This window comes from Echinops telfairi, unplaced genomic scaffold (genome assembly GCF_000313985.2).
Source record: "Echinops telfairi isolate 266 unplaced genomic scaffold, ASM31398v2 ScPeMD7_18;HRSCAF=68, whole genome shotgun sequence".
Lineage (NCBI taxonomy): Eukaryota > Metazoa > Chordata > Mammalia > Afrosoricida > Tenrecidae > Echinops > Echinops telfairi.
In genome coordinates this window covers 46,132,226-46,137,787 of record NW_022103915.1, presented here as the reverse complement: position 1 = coordinate 46,137,787, position 5,562 = coordinate 46,132,226, and positions in this window count along the sequence as shown.

Genomic DNA, 5,562 nt, shown 5'->3' with positions numbered 1-5,562 from the left:
GTCCCTCACCTGCGGCCAGAGTGGGTCTGCAAGAGGCCCAATCCGATCAGACACTTTACAGATGGATTGTCCTCTATAACCTTCTATAAAGTGGGTGTTCACAATTTAAGCTCTGATACTTTCCCCTTCATATTTGGATTTTGTTATTGTCATCTTTGGGTCACACAGGCTGGTGTGCTTCTAAGATGTGAACTTAGTTAGCGCCTCACTTAGGTGATTGCGTGTGTGACTACAAGCCAGTAAGACCCCAGACACTATTCCAGCTGATAGCTGGTCACCATCTGCTTTCTCCACCATGCTTTGCTGTAGCACCTTTATCTTCAGTGATCTTTTCATGAAAGAGAGTATCAAGCAGACCCATGTTATAAGAACTAACTGTTCTTAGACTGGGGTTAGAATTAAGTGGGATCCCCTAATCCATCTGAGAATAAGTAAATCTGTTTTGTAAGAAGTACAGCCAGAATGCTTCTTAGAGGCCAGAATGGTGAGACTTTATCTCATGTACTTTGGCCATGATGTCAGGAGAGGCCAGTCCCTGGAGAAGGGCATCATGCTCAGTCAAGTAGAGGGGCAGCAAAAAAGAGGAAGACCTTTGACACGGATTGATTGGCACAGAGGCTGCAAAGATGGCCTCAAATATGAGAACACTTGTGAGGCTAGCACAGGATTGAGCAGTGTGTCCTTCTGTTGTACACAAAGTAGCTGTGAGTCACAATTGGCTCAATGGTACCTGACAACCATTGAGTGTATATAAATATAGAAATTTATAACCTATAGTACTTAAGTTTTGTAAGAAGTCATAAACAGCATTTATAATCTTAGTGTATCTCTGGTCTTGTTCCCCTTCTTTCACCATCACTAGGTGTTTTTCCGTCTTTCCATTCTACCCCAGTTTTGCCGTACTGTGGGCATCCTTGCAGCAGCGCACATTTATTCCAAGTCCCTACTCCTCTGTCTCAGAGTCAAAGCTGTGGTCCACAACTCTGACTTTGTAACAAGTTTAACAATTTGGAAAGAATTTGCAATAAATCAGGCCTCAAGATGGCAGGCTCCAGTAATATGAGAATGGAAAGTAGCAGCTTATTGGTCACAACTTTTCTGGTTATTGGTCAGAGAATCTTTCAACGTTTGCTCACGTTTTCAGTGTGTTTAGCAGTCTATTCTTGGTGCATTGCTCGTGGTCTCCTTGCTCCCCCTAGCTGCTCCCTGGTTTCTGAGCCCATCTGGCCAGTCTCCGTGGCATTCTCGATGAGAATGCTCAATACTCTGGGGTCAGGCTGTCACTCTCTTGCAAAAGCAATGGCTATCAAGTGCTCCTTCTTGATAGCATTTGTGCGGTGTTTCATGTCTCCAGTTTTCCAGTACGGCCGTCAAAGGCCTGCTTCTCACCTCCTTCTGTAGTTTGCCAAACTCCTTCCTGGAGGTTCACATTTGGACATCATGGGGTTACAAAAAGACAGGGAGGCATAACTTAGCTCCTCCTTCATCTCTGCCAGCATTTCACTTGCTTCCTGTTGTTTTTCATTTAAAAATCAACTGTTTGGTCCCCCAGAGCTTCTTGAAATTCCCTGAGGAGGCAATTAAGGTGGCCACAGTGTAAGCCACCCTTGGGCAGCTGCCCCTTACATTCTGGGTACTGGGTCCATTTCGATCCCCGAGGTCAATCATCCAGCCCTTCAGCAATGGCTGCAACCATTGCTACTCAGGATGAGGCACTTCCCAGTACAAATGTAAAAAATGCTTGTAGGCAAGCAGCCTGCGGTCTTGAGTATCCCGTGTTGAGTAGCACGAGTCTTTAGTGTTATAGTATTGCTCTCTGTTTCTTTGCTTTTGTCAAAAATGTTACCACGAAGGGCATCATGGCTCCTAATGGCAGCAAAAACAGCAAGACGCAAAGGAGAAGGGTTGGCTTGGACATGGAACCAAAGATTATTAAACAACCCAAAAGTGGAAAATAACTCACTGCCACTGTTCGTAATTTAAGCCTGGCAACCTCAACAATCACAATGATCCTCAAAAACAAACATTTCTCCTAGTTGTTAAAGACCTGGCTCCACTGAAAGCCATAAGGCTTAACCCAAATGCAGGTGAGCCCTGTATCAGATACAGAGAAATTGCTAATGGCATGGATTGAGGACTCCACCCAGAAGTGAATCCTTCTCAGCACACTGACAAGCACTGTGAATCAAGGAAGATAGTTTGGTGGTTCCTTGGGGGGCTGCTAACAAGGGTCGGCAGTTCGAATCCACCAGTCGCTCCTTGGGAGAAAGACCAGCCTTTCTCCTCCTGTACAGAGTTACAGTCTGGAAACTCACAGGAGCAGTTCTGTCCTGTTGATGGCAGTAAGTTTGATTGTTTTGGTTTGGTTTGGTGCTTAAAGAAAACGCAGGCCTAGGCTAGTGATGATCTGGTTTTGACACAACACCCGCATCATGTAACATCCTACGTATCAGTATGTATCATGTTATAGTATGTATCCTGGGCATGGACACATGAGTGTACATACAACACTCCTCCAAATGGCAATAGAACACCCTCTTCATGCACACATGGAGCATTCAAAATGATAGTCCAATATCCTGAGCTATAATATCAACCTCAAAAAATTTCTCAAAGTTGAAAATACATCGAATGTGTTCTTGGACCATAATGGAAGGAAATTAGGAATCAACAGGAAAATAAATCTCAATGCGTGTAAGTGAAACAACCCACTTGTAAAATAATCCATTGGTCAAAGAGGGTGTCTCAAAAGAAATAGGTAAAATGGAATGAAAGCAAAAAATATAACACCAAAATGTGTGGGATGAAGCTGAAACAATGACAAGAAAGAGATGCACATGCTAAACACGTACATTAGAAACAAGGGCATATCTCAGTAACCTAAATTTCTACCTAAATGAGAAAAAGGAGTAAAATAAACCACAAGCCAGCAAAAAAGGGAATGATAAAGATAAAAGCAGAAATCAATGAAACAGAAAATAGGAAAATGTTAGAGAAATTTGTTTTGTAATGCGGAGATTTTCTCCTCCAAAGTTGTGCAACTTCTAGGAGACTGACAAACACAGAGATGGTCTAAACACCAACCAATTCAGGAGTCGGACACTCAGGAGTCAGAGACTATCAGCGCAGATCAAACAGCCGTTTACAAGGTAAAGGTTACTGCTACAAACAACGTTACACTCGTACATCTGACAACTTAGGATAAATAGGCCACTTCCTTTTAAAAGCCATGAGCCACTAAAACAACCCAGGTGAAAAATACAATCTGAATATTCCTATAAAAGATACTGAATTCCTAATTTAAAAGCTCCCCAAAAGGAAACATCCAGACCCAGATGAGTTGGCTTCTTTGATACTCAGCTATGTTGTTATACAGATCAACATTTGATTCCTTTTTTTAAATGATAGTGTTCCATTGTGTGGTAGTTAAATGATCTGTTGTCAATTTGAGACTTAGAAGTGAAGGGGTAGAGTTCACCTGTCCATCAGGTTTCAGGTTGATGACCTCATTTGGAGGTGCAAAGGAGATAAATAGCTCATTGGAGATGGGACATATGCTCAGTCCCTGCTAGACATTATCACTGACAAGCCACATGGAGACAGGCTGATGGCAGCCAGAGCCTAGGAGCTGGAGAAGCCACGTGGAGACCACTGCCAGCACTGAGATGCTAACACCGCCACTGGATCCATAAGACTTTCCACCCACTGGCCTGTGATCATCCTGCATTCGCATCACTGTGTTTTGTGAGTCTGAAGAGGAATTTATGGATTGATATCGGACATATGGGCTAATACCAGACTTATGGACTTGATCTGGACTGGGCCGGGATATTTTCTCAATGTTCAATTGCTCTTGTATATAAACCTCCTTCTTGTACATGTATGAGTGTCTATGAATTTTGTTTCTTTAGTCTACCAAGTCTAACACACATTGTATGGAATATACTACAATTTCCTTATTCCATTAAGCTTTTCCATTTAGGCTGTTTCCAGTTTGATGCTATTACAAATAAAGCTCTTATGAAGATTCATGTACTAATTTTTGTATGGACATACGTTTTCACTGCGATTGGGCAAATATCTACCACTGGATGGCTTGATCACATGCTAAATATATAGTTAACTTTTTCAGAGGTCGCCAAATTATTTTCCAAAGTATTGTACCATTCCCACCAGCAGTATATAAGACAATTTTTATAGAACTCGATAGAGCAAATCTATATGTAGACAGATCTATAATGACAAAGTCCGTGTTTCACTGCCTGGTACGGTGGGCAAGGGGAAGTATTACAGAGGGACACAAGGAAACATTTTGAGGTGATGAATAGGTTTACTGTCTTGATTATGGTACCGGTGTCCTAAGTGTGTCCAAATGTCAAAACTTACAGTGTTATGCTTCAAATATATGTAGTGCATTATACATCAGTAAAACCTCAGTAAGGAGTTAAAAATAATGTTCTATGTTGGGAGACATCCCAGCCATGCTGTCTAGCAAAGCTACAGCCTGGTGGAAGGAGCTTCTGCAGAGCAGAGCTGCCCAGCGAGGGTTCCCAACATCCCTCAAATATTTGCTGTTGTTAAATCCATTCTTGAGAATTTTGTGCGATGTCATGTTTACCATATGATATGGAGCGAATGCCAGGGCAGTCTTGAGAAGTAAAGATGAAACCAGATCTAAAACTTGCTTCAATGTGATGGGGCTTTCCTTAACTGAGGGATTGGAGAGGCTTAGACAGCAAGACATCTTTGGGAATTTTAAGAAGGATATGTGGGAATTGAGTGAGGAAGAAACCCCAAAGTTGAAGTCAGAGGAGAAAATGAAATCTACCAAATAACCCTGGATTCCATTCAGATTAGGTAGTGGGGGACTCTTTTGGCCTCCCCGATATAGAGGACCTTAAAGACTGCCTCCCCTAAATGACGCCCCTTTACCTTGGACCGGGGCTTGCATAGAAGGAGAGAGAATGTTTAACATTAACAGAAAACATGTAAAAAGGGGAAACATTAAGTCTTTGGCAAAGAATCAGACGGTTTGGCTCCACATGGTGCCTCAGGAGTATAAAAAATAAAAGAGACATAGGTAGACAATGGAACAGTTACCATGGGAAAGTTTGTAAAGGAAAATATTTAACTCTGAGAAGCATTTAACTCTGCTTGTAGATATTAGGCTTTGAAGTAGCACATCATTATGTTAAGTTAGTCAACCAGGAAACATTGTGAGCAAAAAATAGGGCAGTGAGTAGGATATGAGTCTAACCAAATTTTCTGAACACCTCAATCAAGAATAGTATGTGACGTAAAAGACAAGCAGTACATAAAGAAAGAACCAGGAAGAGGACAGAAGGTGATAGAAAAAAGTACAGACCTTATAATGGTCTTTTATCAGGTTTTAGTGGAAACAATAAGGGTGATTTTGGAGTTAATCATAAAGCATTGTTTTATGTAGTGGTCTGCAAAACTTTATGCTATAAATAAAGCTATTTGGAAGAACTCAGCAGAGATTGCTTCCCCCAGAACATCTCTCGTGTCTGTCTCATCTGTGTTCGCTGACTCCACATCTCC